The following is a 25,435-nucleotide window of genomic DNA, read 5'->3' on the forward strand; positions in this document are numbered from 1 at the left end:
TTCCTGCACGGTGGTAATTGGATATAGTCAATTTGTATTACCTGGAAAGGTCCGTCTGTAGGAGGGATGTGGGATGGCTCAGTTGGAATAGTTTTCCCAACATTTTTCCTCAAACAAGTAAGACATGACATTGCTTTCTTACCAGCTTGAGAGGAATATCCGGGAGCACACCAGTATGCTCTCACCAGTTTGCACATACCTTCTTTACCCAGGTGAGTCAGGCCATGTGCTGCTTCAGCCAGGCTTGGATAGTATGTTCGGGGAGCTACAGGCTTACCTTGTCCATCCCTCCAGAGTCCTGAGGACTCTTGACCACATCCCTTCGCCTTCCAGACCGCCTTCTCCTGCAGGGAACACAAATCTTGCATTTCAATTAATTTCTGCGTGTCTAATGTCTGAAAAACCATCATAGTCTCGGTCGATACAGTCATAGGTTGCCCTGCTGCCCATTTAGCAGCTTCGTCTGCCCTGTTGTTGCCCAATGACACTGGGTCTTCTTCAAAGGTATGGGCTTTGCACTTTATGACGGCTACTGTTCTGGGTAACTGTATCGCTGTCAGAAGTCCTTTTATGTGTTGTGAGTGTGCCACTGGTGTACCTGCTGCTGTCGTAAAGTTTCTAAGACGCCAAAGGGCCCCAAAATCGTGCACTACCCCGAAGGCGTACCTAGAGTCAGTATATATATTGGCTGATTTACCCTCTGCCAGTTCACACGCTCTCTTTAGTGCTACTAGTTCCGCCACCTGGGCTGAGTGAGGTGGACCATGGGGTTCAGCTTCTACCACATCCTGATCGTCTACAACAGCGTAACCAGTACATAGCTCTCCTGTCTCTGTCTGTCTATGGCAACTTCCGTCTGTATAAAACGTAAAATCTACATTTTCTAAGGGGGTGTCACGTATGTCGGGCCTTGCAGTAAAGGTCTGATTCAGGTGTTCCATACAGTCATGCGTGTCAGTATTCTTGCCTAACTCATCATCAACCAGGGTCTCCTCACCTCCCACCCTTTGTGTCTCTTGAGACACATACGGAAGGTATGTAGCTGGATTTAGGGTGCTACATCGTTTGATGGTGATGTTTGAGGGTGCCATCAGGGCTAGTTCCCACTTTGTGAATCTAGCTGAAGAAACATGTCTGGTTTGGGCTGAATTTAACAGAGCTGATACAGCATGGGGTGTATAGATGGTTGAATTATGTCCTAATACTACATCCTCGCTCTTACTTACTAGAAGGGCCGTTGCTGCTACACTTCTGAGACATGTTGGGAGTGACCTTGCCACATTGTCTAATTGTGCACTGTAGTATGCTACCGGTCTACTAGCGTCACCATGTTTCTGTGCGAGGACACCTGCTGCACAGCCATCAGCTTCTGTACAAAATAGCTTAAAAGGCTTTTCATAATCAGGTATTCCCAATGCAGGTGCTCTTCTCAGACTATCTTTAAGATTAAAGAACGCTTGCTCTGACTCTTCTGTGTGTACGACACGTTCTGGTTTTGAGGAGGAGACTAGCTCCTGCAATGGTAATGCCAGAATAGAAAAACCTGGGATCCAGGACCTACAGTATCCACACATCCCCAAGAAAGTACGAATCTGCCTCTGGCTCTGCGGCAGGGTCATGTGTTGTATGGCCTCAATTCTGTCGGTTGTCAGGTGTCTTAGCCCATTAGTGAGGCAGTGTCCTAAGTATTTGACCTTAGTCTGACATGGCTGTAATTTATCCTTTGCCACCTTGTGCCCTGTTTGTGAAAGATGAAGCAACAACAATTTAGTATCATGTAAACATGACATAAAAGAATCAGAGCACAACAACAAATCGTCCACATATTGAATTAGAACAGACCCATTGTGGGGTTGAAAGGATTGCAAACAGTCATGTAAGGCTTGGGAGAAAATACTGGGGCTGTCAATGAACCCCTGGGGTAGTCTGGTCCATGTGTATTGCACTCCCCTGTAGGAGAATGCAAAAAGGTATTGGCAGTCAGGGTGAAGAGGGACTGAGAAAAAAGCAGAACATAGATCAATGACAGTAAAATGACTGGCAGACGGTGGAATCTGCATGAGGATGACAGCTGGATTCGGCACTACGGGGAATTGGCTCTCAACAACTTTGTTAATTCCCCTTAAGTCCTGGACTAATCTATAGCCCCTCCCCCCACTCTTCTTCACAGGGAAAATGGGACTATTTGCTGTACTGGCTGTACGAATTAAAATCCCTTGTTGTAACAGCCTCTCAATAACAGGATATACCCCTAGTTCCACCTCCGGTTTTAATGGATACTGTGGGATTTTTGGAGCTATCCTACCACTTTTTAGATTGACCATGACAGGGGCTATGTTTGCCATCAGTCCAGTGTCCTGTCCATCTCTGGTCCATAGGGAACCTGGTATTTCCAGCAACATCCCCTTTACTTGAGATGGACTTTGTTCTATAACAGGAGAGTGTAACATTAACCTTTGAGGGGTGTCCAATATGTCCTGTACCTCATGTGCAACCTTCTCGGGTATATCTAGGAACACACCATCTGAAGTACAGTATATGACACATCCCATTTTACATAACAAGTCTCTCCCTAGCAAGTTAGTAGGAGCCGCTGCAGCCAAGAGAAACGAATGCTTAGTATGCAGAAGCCCGATAGTAACTTCGGCGGGTTTAGTTAGAGGATAATGTAACACTTTTCCCGTCACCCCCATAGCTGGAATAGTTTTGCTGGTCACCTGTAGATTGAAAGGAGAGGTTATCACAGATCGGGCCGCCCCTGTATCTACAAGAAAAGTTTGTTTCCTGCCAGCTATGTCAACTATCATTGTTGGTTCTTCACTCTGACTCTCAGTTAACCTCACTGGCTGTAGACTACAGGTATGACCTGACCCCTAGCGCTGACTATTGATTTCCCGCGCAGCATTTGCTGCCGTAATATGCGCGGGTAGATGTGAGTCTTCTAGTCTATGTGAATCCTTTCTTGGAGGATATCTATGTGACCCACCCCTATGTGTATTGAGTCTTTCTTTATTACAATCTCTCCTGTAATGTCCTTCCTCGTTACAGTTGAAACACCTGATCACTTTAGGTTTCCTGTTATATGGGTTGTATGCTGGTGGTCGTGTGTGCACCCCTTCTAGAGCCTGTATACTTACCGTCATTAACTTATCACTTTTCTCTTCCCTTTTTCTAAAAAGGTTCTTGTCATGCTCCACAGCAGACTCCCTAAGGGAGTCTACCGTGACGCCTCTCCAATTAGGTAATGTGGTTTGTACTCTCGTCTTTAAATTTTCCCTAAGGCCATCCATCAGTACCCCTACAGCTACCTCTCTGTGATGTGGGTCCTCACTTATGTTGGATATCCCAGTAAATCGTGCGATCGCTGTTATAGCTCTAGCAAAGTAATCTGAGGCAGTTTCACTATCCTTTTGTTTAATGGTGAAAATCTTACTCCAATTTACCACTACTGGAAAACAGATGGCTAAGTGTTTGATAATTTGTTCTATATTCCGTTGGTTAATCTCATCAGTCAAGGTGTCATCTTCCTCCAACAAACAATCTCCAATAAATTTTTGTATGTTAGTATTGGGAGGAAGACACGCCCTCAACACTACCCGCCAATCCTTACTGGTTGGTTCGTGAGCATTCCCTAAGTCTTTAACAAATTTCTGACATTTAGCTAACTCCTTTCTAGGGTCCGGGAATTCAGTCATAATGGAACGTAATTCTGATCTAGTCCAGGGACAATGCATTGTAACATTTCTTAAAGGAACTACACCATCCTTATCTGGTTTCCCATTGGGAACCGATATTGTGCGAACCGGGAACACACCCTCTGGTACACTAACTTCAGGGGACGCTACAGGATTTACAGGCCCTAGATTTAGAACACTTTCACTCCTAGTGATCACGCTACTCTCACCTATCTCAGCCATTTTCTCATACTTGCGCTGAGCCTCTAGTACATTAACAGCATGGGCAATGGCCGAAATCACAGTGGGTTCATCTTCATTTTCAGATACACTTGATTGAAACTGATTTAAAACAGGATACAACTTAGTAATTTTTCTATTTTCAGTTTTAACAACGGCTGTACTTACCCCTCCCGCCACATAAGGTTCGCCACGCTTCTCAATGGTTACATCCGCCTCGCGTGCGCTTTTCGCCACGCCTATTTCCGGTTTGCATTCGCTGCTCTGCCACGTGTTACCTTCCATTTGCCACAATTTTAAACAATCATTATGTCTATTTCTCTTTTTCGTTGACTTGATCAACCATATTTTATCTTTTACAGTATTTAGTACCTCTGCATTAAAACTCCCTATTGTTGGGAAAGGCCTATCACAAGCTTTGGTCATCCCGACCCACGTGTCACAATACACAGTTGCATATGCACCATATTTCTTACACATGAGAAACCTCGCTGAACCAATAGGGCCTTCCTTAGGCAGTACACTGACCATCTCTAGCGTATGCTTAGCACCCATGTTGAACAATATACCTTCTACCCGGAACACAGACACACCGCAATGCTCTGTTCCTTCCGGCCAAATGTGAAATACAGACACACCGCAATGCTCTGTTCTTTCCACCTAATAATTTCAACTCTGTTACTATACTCACCGCTAGAGATCTATAATGCTCGGTGAACGTATTTCCTTTAGCCGCGCTCACTCGCTTTTCTCGCCCCTGGCGAGGGTCCCTAATACAGAAATATCACTGTGGGCCCCAAGCGCCATCAGCTCCTCGATACCCTGGCTCAACCACAAAAATCTGCTGAGTTTATTATCGCTGGGAGCGCAAAGTCGATACAATCAACCTGCCTTTCCAGTATAATTCCTCCTAGCTGCTTCACCAATTCGCACTAACGGTGCGATCGGATCGCACTGCCTACCAATACTAATTATTAGCAAACCTTGCGATCTATTGGTAGCGCTTTGCGAAAACCCAGTTTTCGCATTCGGTATACCTGCCCTGTATACCGTCCTTCAGTTGGGCAATCCGCCTCGTCAGACAGCAACTGAGCACCTCAACAATAAAACAGTGTATCTACGTTACAACATCACACACTATACACCTTTTCTGCGCAGAAAATCAAAAGTTCCCAACAATAGTAACATTGTCTCAGAGGCTTTCACAAGTAATTATACTATGCATGTATAATAACTATCAAAACGATTGTTTAACCACGTGGCAAGTTTACCGGAAGTTCGCGTACGCACAGCAGGAAGTACACATACGCTAAACAATGCAATACAGTTAAAACGCACAATGACAGAAAAAAGAAACAGTTTTCTCTTTTGTCCCTAGGTTCTAGTTAGCGTGCCCTAGATAATGCAAAACGGACATTCGGTTTCGCAACACAGAGTAAAATTCAGGTTTTGAACACCATGCGTTCTTACCCGTTTATGACGCGTCTCCACCCTTTGTTGAGGAACCGAAATCCGTTGGTCTTGCGTATCATCGGCAACGAAACCTCCAAAGCTCACGAGCCCCCAAATTGTTATGTGCGTATTGTCGCTAACCAATAACGATTGTCGAACCTCGATTTGTGTTTCCAAAGCACAAAGATTTATTCGCAATAAGTGGAAAAATATGCTCAAGCGAAGTAATAGTAAATACAGCCGTTACTTATCGCAGGCGCTCTGGATCCAGTGCAGTCATTCAATCCTGAAGTCTGGGGACAAGATGTCTGCACTCTGGATCACAAGGTGCTGCTTATATACACAATCAAATAAAGTAATACAATGAAGATGGTATGGCTTGCATCTATTGGTCCGGGTCTCAGGAATGTCCAAGGGGTCGTCAATCATTGGCTGGTTCATCCTAAGGAATCCAAAGGAGGGGGTCATCTCTGCATGGGGTACGCTCTGCTCTTCCCGCCAGGATTCCTTAGTCTTAAGGAGTTCATAATTCCCTATCATTCATAACTTGCGTATGCACTCTGCGATTCCCTCGCAGAGTGAACCAAACAGTAGGATATGTAACAAGGTTCATTATGATACCACTGATGATGTTATTCCTTTAATCCGTTCCGTGTATTTCACTAATATGCATGTAACTCTGATATAACATATAAATACTACTATATTTCGACATAACTGACTATGTGTTGCAACTACCATTAATGTGTACTATTTTATAAGTATGCGTGTTTGTGCGAATGTATGGTAAAAGATCAATTACTGTTGCTGCCACGTGTAGTGGATGCGTACGCCCTTTCACGCCGTAGCGTGCCCTTGTACGTCGATGCGTACCGTACGTATCTTTTCAAACAAAGACAACCAAGTTTGCTAGACTTTAATTGAAATGACTTTATCCAATTTACTGACTTCGACAATATATGAAGGTGGATAGGTAGATGGTGTTGCAATGACATTAAAAGTTGCTGGGATACAATGGTCGCATCCCCTTTCTATGTCTCCCTGAAACCTCATTGACATCATCCCTGTGACTTGTTCCTGAAAGACATAGAGAGGTTAGGTGCCCGACAGGAGCTATTGCTAAGATATACAGGAGGTGTATGGAAATGATTGTTAAATCATATATGAAGGTGGATAGGTAGATGGTGTTGCAATGACATTAAAAGTTCCTGTTGATACAACTATTTACAAGATGTTATATCAATTTTACATCTCACATGTCCTATATAAAAGGAGATCTAATGCTTGTTTCTGCCCGGTTTTGAACCGAGGACCTTTCGCGTGTTAGGCGAATGTGATAACCACTACACTACAGAAACACCAGCTGTGAGCTTTGGTGACCTCTGCCACTGTAATAGAGAGGGATCCTTACTGACATTTAATGAACTGTATCTGGACTCAAATTGATAAAAGGATTTGATTATTTACACTGACTGTCTGAGGGTGTTATCCTACACACATCGAGGTATCCAGGGTCCCCATTTCCTAGTACTTCATTAGGGGTCCATCTTGGATGGTTGGTCACTTAGTAAAATCAGAATCCAGAGATAGTCCTTTCCCACCTTGTGTCTCATTATACCACATAGGTGTAGTATGATTGAATTCTGGTATAATTTCCTAAATTATGGGGTGCCGTTCATTCTGTGTGACATTCAGACATTTTTGTATGTGTCTCACAGTGATTAAAGTGGTTTCCTCACGCTGGGGAGAAGGACAGGGAATATTGTTGTGTTTCATTTTCATAATTTTTTGATCTTTTCATTTGTTTTTTGTTTCATTTAAGTTTTACTCTTTTATTATTCTGTTGTAGACCTAGTATAGTTACAAGATCAAATTTACTATTGATGTATTGGTGTTAAGGAAGATCTGATCTCAACCCGATCACCCATAGTTGAAACTACAGTCAACTAGCTATCTCCCATCACTATATGCGGAAGTGCACAGACACTTACACATTTTGAACACAGCACTCCCATTGAGTGACTAGGAGGGAAATAGCCATATGAATCAGTTCTTGCCCACTCATTGGAGCCTTTGGCTGTCAGTGCAACCTCTAAGTCGTCTCATAGCAATATGGCTGGTTTGACAACATAGAAAGACAGTGGTGAGGAAGTGTTGATTATGAGACTGACGTGCTACCTACTGTGCTAACGAGGCCGCTTCACTGTATGCACATAACGTTGAACAATGTTCTTCAATTCTATCTTCACTATTAACTAATTTATAAGAAGATGTTTTCTAATTCATAGTTATGTTTTGCTGCTGCTCTATGGTTAACTAATAAAATTAACCCCTTCCCGCTACAGGATGTAACGGTAATGTCTTGTTCAATTTTAGGCAAGGAGTTACGGCAAGTCACAGATCCCTGTGTCATGACCAAGAACAATGATGAGTGGTTCCTGGCAGATAAATGGCTTCCGCACACCATTTAATAAAGAAGCTGGGATGCAATGGTCGCATCCCCTTTCTATGTCTCCCTGAAACCTCATTGACATCATCCCTGTGACTTGTTCCTGAAAGAAATAGAGAGGTTAGGTGCCCGACAGGAGCTATTGCTAAGATATACTGGAGGCGTATGGAAATGATTGTTAAATCATATATGAAGGTGGATAGGTAGATGGTGTTGTAATGACATTAAAAGTTCCTGTTGATACAACTATTTACAAGATGTTATATCAATTTTACATCTCACATGTCCTATATAAAAGGAGATCCAATGCTTGTTTCTGCCCGGTTTTGAACCAGGGACCTTTCGTGTGTTAAGCAAATGTGATAAACACTACACTACAGAAACACCAGCTGTGAGCTTTGTTGACCTTTGCCACTGTAATAGAGAGGGATCCTTACTGACATTTAATGATCTGTATCTGGACTCAAATTGATAAAAGGATTTGATTATTTACACTGACTGTCTGAGGGTGTTATCCTACACACATCGAGGTTTCCAGGGTCCCCATTTCCTAGTACTTCATTAGGGGTCCATCTTGGATGGTTGGTCACTTAGTAAAATCAGAATCCAGAGATAGTCCTTTCCCACCTTGTGTCTCATTATACCACATAGGTGTAGTATGATTGAATTCTGGTATAATTTCCTAAATTATGGGGTGCCGTTCATTCTATGTGACATTCAGACATTTTTGTATGTGTCTCACAGTGATTAAAGTGGTTTCCTCACGCTGGGGAGAAGGACAGGGAATATTGTCGTATTTCGTTTTCATAATTTTTTGATCTTTTCATTTGTTTTTTGTTTCATTTAAGTTTTACTCTTTTATTATTCCGTTGTAGACCTAGTATAGTTACAAGATCAAATTTACTATTGATGTATTGGTGTTAAGGAAGATCTGATCTCAACCTGAACACCCATAGTTGACACTACAGTCAACTAGCTATCTCCCATCACTATATGCGGAAGTGCACAGACACTTACACATTTTGAACACAGCACTCCCATTGAGTGACTAGGAGGGAAATAGCCATATGAATCAGTTCTTGCCCACTCATTGAAGCCTTTGGCTGTCAGTGCAACCTCTAAGTCGTCTCATAGCAATATGGCTGGTTTTACAACATAGAAAGACAGTGGTGAGGAAGTGTTGATTATGAGACTGACGCGCTACCTACTGTGCTAACGAGGCCGCTTCACTGTATGCACATAACGTTGAACAATGTTCTTCAATTCTATCTTCACTATTAACTAATTTTTAGGAAGATGTTTTGTAATTCATATTTATGTTTTGCTGCTGCTCTATAGTTAACTAATAAAATTAACCCCTTCCCGCTACAGGATGTAACGGTAATGTCTTGTTCAATTTTAGGCAGGGAGTTACGGCAAGTCACAGATCCCTGTGTCATGACCAAGAACAATGATGAGTGGTTCCTGGCAGATAAATGGCTTCCGCACACCATTCAATAAAGAAGCTGGGATGCAATGGTCGCATCCCCTTTCTATGTCTCCCTGAAACCTCATTGACATCATCCCTGTGACTTGTTCCTGAAAGACATAGAGAGGTTAGGTGCCCGACAGGAGCTATTGCTAAGATATACAGGAGGCGTATGGAAATGATTGTTAAATCATATATGAAGGTGGATAGGTAGATGGTGTTGTAATGACATTAAAAGTTCCTGTTGATACAACTATTTACAAGATGTTATATCAATTTTACATCTCACATGTCCTATATAAAAGGAGATCTAATGCTTGTTTCTGCCTGGTTTTAAACCAGGGACCTTTCGCGTGTTAGGCGAATGTGATAACCACTACACTACAGAAACACCAGCTGTGAGCTTTGTTGACCTCTGCCACTGTAATAGAGAGGGATCCTTACTGACATTTAATGATCTGTATCTGGACTCAAATTGATAAAAGGATTTGATTATTTACACTGACTGTCTGAGGGTGTTATCCTACACACATCAAGGTATCCAGGGTCCCCACTTCCTAGTACTTCATTAGGGGTCCATCTTGCATGATTAGTCACTTAGTAAAATCAGAATCCAGAGATAGTCCTTTCCCACCTTGTGTCTCATTATACCACATAGGTGTAGTATGATTGAATTCTGGTATAATTTCCTAAATTATGGGGTGCTGTTCATTCTGTGTGACATTCAGACATTTTTGTATGTCTCTCACAGTGATTAAAGTGGTTTCCTCACGCTGGGGAGAAGGACAGGGAATATTGTCGTATTTCGTTTTCATAATTTTTTGATCTTTTCATTTGTTTTTTGTTTCATTTAAATTTTACTCTTCTATTATTCTGTTGTAGACCTAGTATAGTTACAAGATCAAATTTACTATTGATGTATTGGTGTTAAGGAAGATCTGATCTCAACCTGAACACCCATAGTTGACACTACAGTCAACTAGCTATCTCCCATCACTATATGCGGAAGTGCACAGACACTTACACATTTTGAACACAGCACTCCCATTGAGTGACTAGGAGGGAAATAGCCATATGAATCAGTTCTTGCCCACTCATTGGAGCCTTTGGCTGTCAGTGCAACCTCTACGTCGTCTCATAGCAATATGGCTGGTTTGACAACATAGAAAGACAGTGGTGAGGAAGTGTTGATTATGAGACTGACGCGCTACCTACTGTGCTAACGAGGCCACTTCACTGTATGCACATAACGTTGAACAATGTTCTTCAATTCTATCTTCACTATTAACTTATTTATAAGAAGATGTTTTCTAATTCATAGTTATGTTTTGCTGCTGCTCTATGGTTAACTAATAAAATTAACCCCTTCCCGCTACAGGATGTAAGGGTAATGTCTTGTTCAATTTTAGGCAGGGAGTTACGGCAAGTCACAGATGAATGTGTCATGACCAAGAACAATGATGAGTGGTTCCTGGCAGATAAAAGGCTTCCGCACACCATTCAATAAAGAAGCTGGGATGCAATGGTCGCATCCCCTTTCTATGTCTCCCTGAAACCTCATTGACATCATCCCTGTGACTTGTTCCTGAAAGACATAGAGAGGTTAGGTGCCCGACAGGAGCTATTGCTAAGATATACAGGAGGCGTATGGAAATGATTGTTAAATCATATATGAAGGTGGATAGGTAGATGGTGTTGCAATGACATTAAAAGTTCCCGTTGATACAACTGTTTACAAGATGTTATATCAATTGTACATCTCACATGTCCTATATAAAAGGAGATCTAATTCTTGTTTCTGTCCGGTTTTGAACCAGGAACCTTTCACGTGTTAGGTGAATGTGATAACCACTACACTACAGAAACACCAGCTGTGAGCTTTGGTGACCTCTGCCACTGTAATAGAGAGGGATCCTTACTGACATTTAATGATCTGTATCTGGACTCAAATTGATAAAAGGATTTGATTATTTACACTGACTGTCTGAGGGTGTTATCCTACACACATCGAGGTTTCCAGGATACCCATTTCCTAGTACTTCACTAGGGGTCCATCTTGGATGGTTGGTCACTTAGTAAAATCAGAATCCAGAGATAGTCCTTTCCCAACTTGTGTCTCATTATACCACATAGGTGTAGTATGATTGAATTCTGGTATAATTTCCTAAATTATGGGGTGCCGTTCATTCTGTGTGACATTCAGACATTTTTGTTTGTGTCTCACAGTGATTAAAGTGGTTTCCTCACGCTGGGGAGAAGGACAGGGAATATTGTCGTATTTCGTTTTCATAATTTTTTGATCTTTTCATTTGTTTTTTGTTTCATTTAAGTTTTACTCTGTTATTATTCCGTTGTAGACCTAGTATAGTTACAAGATCAAATTTACTATTGATGTATTGGTGTTAAGGAAGATCTGATCTCAACCTGATCACCCATAGTTGACACTACAGTCAACTAGCTATCTCCCATCACTATATGCGGAAGTGCACAGACACTTACACATTTTGAACACAGCACTCCCATTGAGTGACTAGGAGGGAAATAGCCATATGAATCAGTTCTTGCCCACTCATTGAAGCCTTTGGCTGTCAGTGCAACCTCTAAGTCGTCTCATAGCAATATGGCTGGTTTCACAACATAGAAAGACAGTGGTGAGGAAGTGTTGATTATGAGACTGACGCGCTACCTACTGTGCTAACGAGGCCGCTTCACTGTATGCACATAACGTTGAACAATGTTCTTCAATTCTATCTTCACTATTAACTAATTTTTAAGAAGATGTTTTGTAATTCATAGTTATGTTTTGCTGCTGCTCTATAGTTAACTAATAAAATTAACCCCTTCCCGCTACAGGATGTAACGGTAATGTCTTGTTCAATTTTAGGCAGGGAGTTACGGCAAGTCACAGATCCCTCTGTCATGACCAAGAACAATGATGAGTGGTTCCTGGCAGATAAATGGCTTCCGCTCACCATTCAATAAAGAAGCTGGGATGCAATGGTCGCATCCCCTTTCTATGTCTCCCTGAAACCTCATTGACATCATCCCTGTGACTTGTTCCTGAAAGACATAGAGAGGTTAGGTGCCCGACAGGAGCTATTGCTAAGATATACAGGAGGCGTATGGAAATGATTGTTAAATCATATATGAAGGTGGATAGGTAGATGGTGTTGTAATGACATTAAAAGTTCCTGTTGATACAACTATTTACAAGATGTTATATCAATTTTACATCTCACATGTCCTATATAAAAGGAGATCTAATACTTGTTTCTGCCTGGTTTTAAACCAGGGACCTTTCGCGTGTTAGGCAAACGTGATAACCACTACACTACAGAATCACCAGCTGTGAGCTTTGGTGACCTATGCCACTGTAATAGAGAGGGATCCTTACTGACATTTAATAATCTGTATCTGGACTCAAATTGATAAAAGGATTTGATTATTTACACTGACTGTCTGAGGGTGTTATCCTACACACATCAAGGTATCCAGGGTCCCCATTTCCTAGTACTTCATTAGGGGTCCATCTTGGATGGTTGGTAACTTAGTAAAATCAAAATCCAGAGATAGTCCTTTCCCACCTTGTGTCTCATTATACCACATAGGTGTAGTATGATTGAATTCTGGTATAATTTCCTAAATTATGGGGTGCTGTTCATTCTGTGTGACATTCAGACATTTTTTTATGTGTCTCACAGTGATTAAAGTGGTTTCCTCACGCTGGGGAGAAGGACAGGGAATATTGTCGTATTTCGTTTTCATAATTTTTTGATCTTTTCATTTGTTTTTTGTTTCATTTAAGTTTTACTCTTTTATTATTCTGTTGTAGACCTAGTATAGTTACAAGATCAAATTTACTATTGATGTATTGGTGTTAAGGAAGATCTGATCTCAACCTGAACACCCATAGTTGACAATACAGTCAACTAGCTATCTCCCATCACTATATGCGGAAGTGCACAGACACTTACACATTTTGAACACAGCACTCCCATTGAGTGACTAGGAGGGAAATAGCCATATGAATCAGTTCTTGCCCACTCATTGGAGCCTTTGGCTGTCACTGCAACCTCTAAGTCGTCTCATAGCAATATGGCTGGTTTGACAACATAGAAAGACAGTGGTGAGGAAGTGTTGATTATGAGACTGACGCGCTTCCTTCTGTGCTAACGAGGCTGCTTCACTGTATGCACATAACGTTGAACAATGTTCTTTAATTCTATCTTCACTATTAACTAATTTATAAGAAGATGTTTTGTAATTCATAGTTATGTTTTGCTGCTGCTCTATGGTTAACTAATAAAATTAACCCCTTCCCGCTACAGGATGTAACGGTAATGTCTTGTTCAATTTTAGGCAGGGAGTTACGGCAAGTCACAGATGAATGTGTCATGACCAAGAACAATGATGAGTGGTTCCTGGCAGATAAAAGGCTTCCGCACACCATTCAATAAAGAAGCTGGGATGCAATGGTCGCATCCCCTTTCTATGTCTCCCTGAAACCTCATTGACATCATCCCTGTGACTTGTTCCTGAAAGACATAGAGAGGTTAGGTGCCCGACAGGAGCTATTGCTAAGATATACAGGAGGCCTATGGAAATGATTGTTAAATCATATATGAAGGTGGATAGGTAGATGGTGTTGCAATGACATTAAAAGTTCCTGTTGATACAACTATTTACAAGATGTTATATCAATTTTACATCTCACATGTCCTATATAAAAGGAGATCTAACGCTTGTTTCTGCCCGGTTTCGAACCGGGGACCTTTCGCGTGTTAGGCGAATGTGATAACCACTACACTACAGAAACACCAGCTGTGAGTTTTGTTGACCTCTGCCACTGTAATAGAGAGGGATCCTTACTGACATTTAATGATCTGTATCTGGACTCAAATTGATAAAAGGATTTGATTATTTACACTGACTGTCTGAGGGTGTTATCCTACACACATCGAGGTATCCAGGGTCCCCATTTCCTAGTACTTCATTAGGGGTCCATCTTGGATGGTTGGTCACTTAGTAAAATCAGAATCCAGAGATAGTCCTTTCCCTCCTTATGTCTCATTATACCACATAGGTGTAGTATGATTGAATTCTGGTATAATTTCCTAAATTATGGGGTGCCGTTCATTCTGTGTGACATTCAGACATTTATGTATGTCTCTCACAGTGATTAAAGTGGTTTCCTCACGCTGGGGAGAAGGACAGGGAATATTGTCGTATTTCGTTTTCATAATTTTTTGATCTTTTCATTTGTTTTTTGTTTCATTTAAATTTTACTCTTCTATTATTCTGTTGTAGACCTAGTATAGTTACAAGATCAAATTTACTACTGATGTATTGGTGTTAAGGAAGATCTGATCTCAACCTGAACACCCATAGTTGACATTACAGTCAACTAGCTATCTCCCATCACTATATGCAGAAGTGCACAGACACTTACACATTTTGAACACAGCACTCCCATTGAGTGACTAGGAGGGAAATAGCCATATGAATCAGTTCTTGCCCACTCATTGAAGCCTTTGGCTGTCAGTGCAACCTCTAAGTCGTCTCATAGCAATATGGCTGGTTTCACAACATAGAAAGACAGTGGTGAGGAAGTGTTGATTATGAGACTGACGCGCTACCTACTGTGCTAACGAGGCCGCTTCACTGTATGCACATAACGTTGAACAATGTTCTTCAATTCTATCTTCACTATTAACTAATTTTTAAGAAGATGTTTTCTAATTCATAGTTATGTTTTGCTGCTGCTCTATAGTTAACTAATAAAATTAACCCCTTCCCGCTACAGGATGTAACGGTAATGTCTTGTTCAATTTTAGGCAGGGAGTTACGGCAAGTCACAGATCCCTCTGTCATGACCAAGAACAATGATGAGTGGTTCCTGGCAGATAAATGGCTTCCGCTCACCATTCAATAAAGAAGCTGGGATGCAATGGTCGCATCCCCTTTCTATGTCTCCCTGAAACCTCATTGACATCATCCCTGTGACTTGTTCCTGAAAGACATAGAGAGGTTAGGTGCCCGACAGGAGCTATTGCTAAGATATACAGGAGGCGTATGGAAATGATTGTTAAATCATATATGAAGGTGGATAGGTAGATGGTGTTGTAATGACATTAAAAGTTCCTGTTGATACAACTATTTACAAGATGTTATATCAATTTTACATCTCACATGTCCTATATAAAAGGAGATCTAATGCTTGTTTCTGCCTGGTTTTAAACCAGGGACCTTTCGCGTGTTAGGCAAACGTGATAACCACTACACTACAGAATCACCAGCTGTGAGCTTTGGTGACCTATGCCACTGTAATAGAGAGGGATCCTTACTGACATTTAATAATCTGTATCTGGACTCAAATTGATAAAAGGATTTGATTATTTACACTGACTGTCTGAGGGTGTTATCCTACACACATCAAGGTATCCAGGGTCCCCATTTCCTAGTACTTCATTAGGGGTCCATCTTGGATGGTTGGTAACTTAGTAAAATCAGAATCCAGAGATAGTCCTTTCCCACCTTGTGTCTCATTATACCACATAGGTGTAGTATGATTGAATTCTGGTATAATTTCCTAAATTATGGGGTGCTGTTCATTCTGTGTGACATTCAGACATTTTTTTATGTGTCTCACAGTGATTAAAGTGGTTTCCTCACGCTGGGGAGAAGGACAGGGAATATTGTCGTATTTCGTTTTCATAATTTTTTGATCTTTTCATTTGTTTTTTGTTTCATTTAAGTTTTACTCTTTTATTATTCTGTTGTAGACCTAGTATAGTTACAATATCAAATTTACTATTGATGTATTGGTGTTAAGGAAGATCTGATCTCAACCTGAACACCCATAGTTGACAATACAGTCAACTAGCTATCTCCCATCACTATATGCGGAAGTGCACAGACACTTACACATTTTGAACACAGCACTCCCATTGAGTGACTAGGAGGGAAATAGCCATATGAATCAGTTCTTGCCCACTCATTGGAGCCTTTGGCTGTCACTGCAACCTCTAAGTCGTCTCATAGCAATATGGCTGGTTTGACAACATAGAAAGACAGTGGTGAGGAAGTGTTGATTATGAGACTGACGCGCTACCTTCTGTGCTAACGAGGCCGCTTCACTGTATGCACATAACGTTGAACAATGTTCTTTAATTCTATCTTCACTATTAACTAATTTATAAGAAGATGTTTTGTAATTCATAGTTATGTTTTGCTGCTGCTCTATGGTTAACTAATAAAATTAACCCCTTCCCGCTACAGGATGTAACGGTAATGTCTTGTTCAATTTTAGGCAGGGAGTTACGGCAAGTCACAGATGAATGTGTCATGACCAAGAACAATGATGAGTGGTTCCTGGCAGATAAATGGCTTCCGCACACCATTCAATAAAGAAGCTGGAATGCAATGGTCGCATCCCCTTTCTATGTCTCCCTGAAACCTCATTGACATCATCCCTGTGACTTGTTCCTGAAAGACATAGAGAGGTTAGGTGCCCGACATGAGCTATTGCTAAGATATACAGGAGGCGTATGGAAATGATTGTTAAATCATATATGAAGGTGGATAGGTAGATGGTGTTGTAATGACATTAAAAGTTCCCGTTGATACAACTATTTACAAGATGTTATATCAATTTTACATCTCACATATAAAAGGAGATTTAACGCTTGTTTCTGCCCGGTTTCGAACCGGGGGCCTTTCGCGTGTGAGGCGAATGTGATAACCACTACACTACAGAAACACCAACTGTGAGCTTTGTTGACCTCTGCCACTGTAATAGAGAGGGATCCTTACTGACATTTAATGATCTGTATCTGGACTCAAATTGATAAAAGGATTTGATTATTTACACTGACTGTCTGAGGGTGTTATCCTACACACATCGAGGTATCCAGGGTCCCCATTTCCTAGTACTTCATTAGGGGTCCATCTTGGATGGTTGGTAACTTAGTAAAATCAGAATCCAGAGATAGTCCTTTCCCACCTTGTGTCTCATTATACCACATAGGTGTAGTATGATTAAATTCTGGTATAATTTCCTAAATTATGGGGTGCCGTTCATTCTGTGTGACATTCAGACATTTTTGTATGTGTCTCACAGTGATTAAAGTGGTTTTCTCACGCTGGGGAGAAGGACAGGGAATATTGTCGTATTTCGTTTTCATAATTTTTTGATCTTTTTATTTATTTTTTGTTTCATTTAAGTTTACTCTTTTATTATTCCGTTGTAGACCTAGTATAGTTACAAGATCAAATTTACTATTGATGTATTGGTGTTAAGGAAGATCTGATCTCAACCTGAACACCCATAGTTGACACTACAGTCAACTAGCTATCTCCCATCACTATATGCGGAAGTGCACAGACACTTACACATTTTGAACACAGCACTCCCATTGAGTGACTAGGAGGGAAATAGCCATATGAATCAGTTCTTGCCCACTCATTAAAGCCTTTGGCTGTCAGTTCAACCTCTAAGTCGTCTCATAGCAATATGGCTAGTTTAACAACATAGAAAGACAGTGGTGAGGAAGTGTTGATTATGAGACTGACACGCTACCTACTGTGCTAACGAGGCCGCTTCACTGTATGCACATAGCGTTGAACACGGTTCTTCAATTCTATCTTCACTATTAACTAATTTTTAAGAAGATGTTTTGTAATTCATATTTATGTTTTGCTGCTGCTCTATAGTTAACTAATAAAATTAACCCCTTCCCGCTACAGGATGTAACGGTAATGTCTTGTTCAATTTTAGGCAGGGAGTTACGGCAAGTCACAGATCCCTGTGTCATGACCAAGAACAATGATGAGTGGTTCCTGGCAGATAAATGGCTTCCGCACCCCATTCAATAAAGAAGCTGGGATGCAATGGTCGCATCCCCTTTCTATGTCTCCCTGAAACCTCATTGACATCATCCCTGTGACTTGTTCCTGAAAGACATAGAGAGGTTATGTGCCCGACAGGAGCTATTGCTAAGATATACAGGAGGCGTATGGAAATTATTGTTAAATCATATATGAAGGTGGATAGGTAGATGGTGTTGTAATGACATTAAAAGTTCCTGTTGATACAACTATTTACAAGATGTTATATCAATTTTACATCTCACATGTCCTATATAAAAGGAGATCTAATTCTTGTTTCTGTCCGGTTTTGAACCAGGAACCTTTCACGTGTTAGGTGAATGTGATAACCACTACACTACAGAAACACCAGCTGTGAGCTTTGGTGACCTCTGCCACTGTAATAGAGAGGGATCCTTACTGACATTTAATGATCTGTATCTGGACTCAAATTGATAAAAGGATTTGATTATTTACACTGACTGTCTGAGGGTGTTATCCTACACACATCGAGGTTTCCAGGATACCCATTTCCTAGTACTTCACTAGGGGTCCATCTTGGATGGTTGGTCACTTAGTAAAATCAGAATCCAGAGATAGTCCTTTCCCACCTTGTGTCTCATTATACTACATAGGTGTAGTATGATTGAATTCTGGTAAAATTTCCTAAATTATGGGTTGCCGTTCATTCTGTGTGACATTCAGACATTTTTGTATGTGTCTCACAGTGATTAAAGTGGTTTCCTCACGCTGGGGAGAAGGACAAGGAATATTGTTGTATTTCGTTTTCATAATTTTTTTAATCTTTTCATTTGTTTTTTGTTTCATTTAAGTTTTACTCTTTTATTATTCCGTTGTAGACCTAGTATAGTTACAAGATCAAATTTACTATTGATGTATTGGTGTTAAGGAAGATCTGATCTCAACCTGATCACCCATAGTTGAAACTACAGTCAACTAGCTATCTCCCATCACTATATGCGGAAGTGCACAGACACTTACACATTTTGAACACAGCACTCCCATTGAGTGACTAGGAGGGAAATAGCCATATGAATCAGTTCTTGCCCACTCATTGGAGCCTTTGACTGTCAGTGCAACCTCTAAGTCGTCTTATAGCAATATGGCTGGTTTGACAACATAGAAAGACAGTGGTGAGGAAGTGTTGATTATGAGACTGACGCGCTACCTACTGTGCTAACGAGGCCGCTTCACTGTATGCACATAACGTTGAACAATGTTCTTCAATTCTATCTTCACTATTAACTAATTTTTAAGAAGATGTTTTGTAATTCATAGTTATGTTTTGCTGCTGCTCTATAGTTAACTAATAAAATTAACCCCTTCCCGCTACAGGATGTAACGGTAATGTCTTGTTCAATTTTAGGCAGGGAGTTACGGCAAGTCACAGATCCCTGTGTCATGACCAAGAACAATGATGAGTGGTTCCTGGCAGATAAATGGCTTCCGCACACCATTCAATAAAGAAGCTGGGATGCAATGGTCGCATTCCCTTTCTATGTCTCCCTGAAACCTCATTGACATCATCCCTGTGACTTGTTCCTGAAAGACATAGAGAGGTTAGGTGCCCGACAGGAGCTATTGCTAAGATATACAGGAGGCGTATGGAAATGATTGTTAAATCATATATGAAGGTGGATAGGTAGATGGTGTTGTAATGACATTAAAAGTTCCCGTTGATACAACTATTTACAAGATGTTATATCAATTTTACATCTCACATATAAAAGGAGATTTAACGCTTGTTTCTGCCCGGTTTCGAACCGGGGGCCTTTCGCGTGTGAGGCGAATGTGATAACCACTACACTACAGAAACACCAACTGTGAGCTTTGTTGACCTCTGCCACTGTAATAGAGAGGGATCCTTACTGACATTTAATGATCTGTATCTGGACTCAAATTGATAAAAGGATTTGATTATTTACACTGACTGTCTGAGGGTGTTATCCTACACACATCGAGGTATCCAGGGTCCCCATTTCCTAGTACTTCATTAGGGGTCCATCTTGGATGGTTGGTAACTTAGTAAAATCAGAATCCAGAGATAGTCCTTTCCCACCTTGTGTCTCATTATACCACATAGGTGTAGTATGATTAAATTCTGGTATAATTTCCTAAATTATGGGGTGCCGTTCATTCTGTGTGACATTCAGACATTTTTGTATGTGTCTCACAGTGATTAAAGTGGTTTTCTCACGCTGGGGAGAAGGACAGGGAATATTGTCGTATTTCGTTTTCATAATTTTTTGATCTTTTTATTTATTTTTTGTTTCATTTAAGTTTACTCTTTTATTATTCCGTTGTAGACCTAGTATAGTTACAAGATCAAATTTACTATTGATGTATTGGTGTTAAGGAAGATCTGATCTCAACCTGAACACCCATAGTTGACACTACAGTCAACTAGCTATCTCCCATCACTATATGCGGAAGTGCACAGACACTTACACATTTTGAACACAGCACTCCCATTGAGTGACTAGGAGGGAAATAACCATATGAATCAGTTCTTGCCCACTCATTAAAGCCTTTGGCTGTCAGTTCAACCTCTAAGTCGTCTCATAGCAATATGGCTAGTTTAACAACATAGAAAGACAGTGGTGAGGAAGTGTTGATTATGAGACTGACGCGCTACCTACTGTGCTAACGAGGCCGCTTCACTGTATGCACATAGCGTTGAACACGGTTCTTCAATTCTATCTTCACTATTAACTAATTTTTAAGAAGATGTTTTGTAATTCATATTTATGTTTTGCTGCTGCTCTATAGTTAACTAATAAAATTAACCCCTTCCCGCTACAGGATGTAACGGTAATGTCTTGTTCAATTTTAGGCAGGGAGTTACGGCAAGTCACAGATCCCTGTGTCATGACCAAGAACAATGATGAGTGGTTCCTGGCAGATAAATGGCTTCCGCACCCCATTCAATAAAGAAGCTGGGATGCAATGGTCGCATCCCCTTTCTATGTCTCCCTGAAACCTCATTGACATCATCCCTGTGACTTGTTCCTGAAAGACATAGAGAGGTTATGTGCCCGACAGGAGCTATTGCTAAGATATACAGGAGGCGTATGGAAATTATTGTTAAATCATATATGAAGGTGGATAGGTAGATGGTGTTGTAATGACATTAAAAGTTCTCGTTGATACAACTATTTACAAGATGTTATATCAATTTTACATCTCACATATAAAAGGAGATCTAACGCTTGTTTCTGCCTGGTTTCGAACCAGGGACCTCTCGCGTGTGAGGCGAATGTGATAACCACTACACTACAGAAACACCAGCTGTGAGCTTTGTTGACCTCTGCCACTGTAATAGAGAGGGATCCTTACTGACATTTAATGATCTATATCTGGACTCAAATTGATAAAAGGATTTGATTATTTACACTGACTGTCTGAGGGTGTTATCCTACACACATCGAGGTTTCCAGGGTCCCCATTTCCTAGTACTTCATTAGGGGTCCATCTTGGATGGTTGGTCACTTAGTAAAATCAGAATCCAGAGATAGTCCTTTCCCACCTTGTGTCTCATTATACCACATATGTGTAGTATGATTGAATTCTGGTATAATTTCCTAAATTATGGGGTGCCGTTCATTCTGTGTGACATTCAGACATTTTTGTATGTGTCTCACAGTGATTAAAGTGGTTTCCTCACGCTGGGGAGAAGGACAGGGAATATTGTCGTATTTCGTTTTCAGAATTTTTTGATCTTTTCATTTGTTTTTTGTTTCATTTAAGTTTTACTCTTTTATTATTCCGTTGTAGACCTAGTATAGTTACAAGATCAAATTTACTATTGATGTATTGGTGTTAAGGAAGATCTGATCTCAACCTGAACACCCATAGTTGACACTACAGTCAACTAGCTATCTCCCATCACTATATGCGGAAGTGCACAGACACTTACACATTTTGAACACAGCACTCCCATTGAGTGACTAGCAGGGAAATAGCCATATGAATCAGTTCTTGCCCACTCATTGAAGCCTTTGGCTGTCAGTGCAACCTCTAAGTCGTCTCATAGCAATATGGCTGGTTTGACAACATAGAAAGACAGTGGTGAGGAAGTGTTGATTATGAGACTGACGCGCTACCTACTGTGCTAACGAGGCCGCTTCACTGTATGCACATAACGTTGAACAATGTTCTTCAATTCTATCTTCACTATTAACTAATTTTTAAGAAGATGTTTTGTAATTCATAGTTATGTTTTGCTGCTGCTCTATAGTTAACTAATAAAATTAACCCCTTCCCGCTACAGGATGTAACGGTAATGTCTTGTTCAATTTTAGGCAGGGAGTTACGGCAAGTCACAGATCCCTGTGTCATGACCAAGAACAATGATGAGTGGTTCCTGGCAGATAAATGGCTTCCGCACACCATTCAATAAAGAAGCTGGGATGCAATGGTCGCATCCCCTTTCTATGTCTCCCTGAAACCTCATTGACATCATCCCTGTGACTTGTTCCTGAAAGACATAGAGAGGTTAGGTGCCCGACAGGAGCTATTGCTAAGATATACAGGAGGCGTATGGAAATGATTGTTAAATCATATATGAAGGTGGATAGGTAGATGGTGTTGTAATGACATTAAAAGTTCCCGTTGATACAACTATTTACAAGATGTTATATCAATTTTACATCTCACATATAAAAGGAGATCTAACGCTTGTTTCTGCCCGGTTTCGAACCAGGGACCTTTCGCGTGTGAGGCGAATGTGATAACCACTACACTACAGAAACACCAGCTGTGAGCTTTGTTGACCTCTGCCACTGTAATAGAGAGGGATCCTTACTGACATTTAATGATCTGTATCTGGACTCAAATTGATAAAAGGATTTGATTATTTACACTGACTGTCTGAGGGTGTTATCCTACACACATCGAGGTTTCCAGGGTCCCCATTTCCTAGTACTTCATTAGGGGTCCATCTTGGATGGTTGGTCACTTAGTAAAATCAGAATCCAGAGATAGTCCTTTCCCACCTTGTGTCTCATTATACCACATATGTGTAGTATGATTGAATTCTGGTATAATTTCCTAAATTATGGGGTGCCGTTCATTCTGTGTGACATTCAGACATTTTTGTATGTGTCTCACAGTGATTAAAGTGGTTTCCTCACGCTGGGGAGAAGGACAGGGAATATTGTCGTATTTCGTTTTCAGAATTTTTTGATCTTTTCATTTGTTTTTGTTTCATTTAAGTTTTACTCTTTTATTATTCCGTTGTAGACCTAGTATAGTTACAAGATCAAATTTACTATTGATGTATTGGTGTTAAGGAAGATCTGATCTCAACCTGAACACCCATAGTTGACACTACAGTCAACTAGCTATCTCCCATCACTATATGCGGAAGTGCACAGACACTTACACATTTTGAACACAGCACTCCCATTGAGTGACTAGGAGGGAAATAGCCATATGAATCAGTTCTTGCCCACTCATTGAAGCCTTTGGCTGTCAGTGCAACCTCTAAGTCGTCTCATAGCAATATGGCTGGTTTCACAACATAGAAAGACAGTGGTGAGGAAGTGTTGATTATGAGACTGACGCGCTACCTACTGTGCTAACGAGGCCGCTGCACTGTATGCACATAACGTTGAACAATGTTCTTCAATTCTATCTTCACTATTAACTAATTTTTCAAAGATGTTTTGTAATTCATAGTTATGTTTTGCTGCTGCTCTATAGTTAACTAATAAAATTAACCCCTTCCCGCTACAGGATGTAACGGTAATGTCTTGTTCAATTTTAGGCATGGAGTTACGGCAAGTCACAGATCCCTGTGTCATGACCAAGAACAATAATGAGTGGTTCCTGGCAGATAAATGGCTTCCGCACACCATTCAATAAAGAAGCTGGAATGCAATGGTCGCATCCCCTTTCTATGTCTCCCTGAAACCTCATTGACATCATCCCTGTGACTTGTTCCTGAAAGACATAGAGAGGTTAGGTGCCCGACATGAGCTATAGCTAAGATATACAGGAGGCACATGGAAATGATTGTTAAATCATATATGAAGGTGGATAGGTAGATGGTGTTGTAATGACATTAAAAGTTCCCGTTTATACAACTATTTACAAGATGTTATATCAATTTTACATCTCACATATAAAAGGAGATCTAACGCTTGTTTCTGCCCGGTTTCGAACCGGGGGCCTTTCGCGTGTGAGGCAAATGTGATAACCACTACACTACAGAAACACCAACTGTGAGCTTTGTTGACCTCTGCCACTGTAATAGAGAGGGATCCTTACTGACATTTAATGATCTGTATCTGGACTCAAATTGATAAAAGGATTTGATTATTTACACTGACTGTCTGAGGGTGTTATCCTACACACATCGAGGTATCCAGGGTCCCCATTTCCTAGTACTTCATTAGGGGTCCATCTTGGATGGTTGGTAACTTAGTAAAATCAGAATCCAGAGATAGTCCTTTCCCACCTTGTGTCTCATTATACCACATAGGTGTAGTATGATTAAATTCTGGTATAATTTCCTAAATTATGGGGTGCCGTTCATTCTGTGTGACATTCAGACATTTTTGTATGTGTCTCACAGTGATTAAAGTGGTTTTCTCACGCTGGGGAGAAGGACAGGGAATATTGTCGTATTTCGTTTTCATAATTTTTTGATCTTTTTATTTATTTTTTGTTTCATTTAAGTTTTACTCTTTTATTATTCCGTTGTAGACCTAGTATAGTTACAAGATCAAATTTACTATTGATGTATTGGTGTTAAGGAAGATCTGATCTCAACCTGAACACCCATTGTTGACACTACAGTCAACTAGCTATATCCCATCACTATATGCGGAAGTGCACAGACACTTACACATTTTGAACACAGCACTCCCATTGAGTGACTAGGAGGGAAATAGCCATATGAATCAGTTCTTGCACACTCATTGAAGCCTTTGGCTGTCAGTGCAACCTCTAAGTCGTCTCATAGCAATATGGCTGGTTTGACAACATAGAAAGACAATGGTGAGGAAGTGTTGATTATGAGACTGACGCGCTACCTACTGTGCTAACGAGGCCGCTTCACTGTATGCACATAACGTTGAACAATGTTCTTCAATTCTATCTTCACTATTAACTAATTTTTAAGAAGATGTTTTGTAATTCATAGTTATGTTTTGCTGCTGCTCTATAGTTAACTAATAAAATTAACCCCTTCCCGCTACAGGATGTAACGGTAATGTCTTGTTCAATTTTAGGCAGGGAGTTACGGCAAGTCACAGATCCCTG

General features: G+C 40.7%; 8 non-coding genes across 8 annotated transcripts; all 8 read right to left on the minus strand.

Moving 5' to 3' along the window:
* Positions 1 to 6,651: 6,651 nt before the first annotated feature.
* TRNAV-AAC (transfer RNA valine (anticodon AAC)) lies at positions 6,652 to 6,724 on the minus strand. The gene has a single exon. It is a non-coding gene; the product is annotated as a tRNA-Val (tRNA).
* A 2,877-nt stretch (positions 6,725 to 9,601) lies between these two features.
* On the minus strand, positions 9,602 to 9,674 carry TRNAV-AAC (transfer RNA valine (anticodon AAC)). The gene has a single exon. It is a non-coding gene; the product is annotated as a tRNA-Val (tRNA).
* A 4,352-nt stretch (positions 9,675 to 14,026) lies between these two features.
* TRNAV-AAC (transfer RNA valine (anticodon AAC)) lies at positions 14,027 to 14,099 on the minus strand. The gene has a single exon. It is a non-coding gene; the product is annotated as a tRNA-Val (tRNA).
* Positions 14,100 to 16,969: 2,870 nt separating this feature from the next.
* Positions 16,970 to 17,042, minus strand: TRNAV-CAC (transfer RNA valine (anticodon CAC)). Its single transcript has one exon. It is a non-coding gene; the product is annotated as a tRNA-Val (tRNA).
* Positions 17,043 to 19,912: 2,870 nt separating this feature from the next.
* TRNAV-CAC (transfer RNA valine (anticodon CAC)) lies at positions 19,913 to 19,985 on the minus strand. The gene has a single exon. It is a non-coding gene; the product is annotated as a tRNA-Val (tRNA).
* Positions 19,986 to 21,379: 1,394 nt separating this feature from the next.
* On the minus strand, positions 21,380 to 21,452 carry TRNAV-CAC (transfer RNA valine (anticodon CAC)). Its single transcript has one exon. It is a non-coding gene; the product is annotated as a tRNA-Val (tRNA).
* Positions 21,453 to 22,847: 1,395 nt separating this feature from the next.
* On the minus strand, positions 22,848 to 22,920 carry TRNAV-CAC (transfer RNA valine (anticodon CAC)). Its single transcript has one exon. It is a non-coding gene; the product is annotated as a tRNA-Val (tRNA).
* A 1,393-nt stretch (positions 22,921 to 24,313) lies between these two features.
* Positions 24,314 to 24,386, minus strand: TRNAV-CAC (transfer RNA valine (anticodon CAC)). Its single transcript has one exon. It is a non-coding gene; the product is annotated as a tRNA-Val (tRNA).
* Between the last annotated feature and the right edge of the window lie 1,049 nt (positions 24,387 to 25,435).

Source organism: Mixophyes fleayi (assembly GCF_038048845.1).
Source record: "Mixophyes fleayi isolate aMixFle1 chromosome 4 unlocalized genomic scaffold, aMixFle1.hap1 SUPER_4_unloc_3, whole genome shotgun sequence".
NCBI classification, from domain to species: domain Eukaryota; kingdom Metazoa; phylum Chordata; class Amphibia; order Anura; family Limnodynastidae; genus Mixophyes; species Mixophyes fleayi.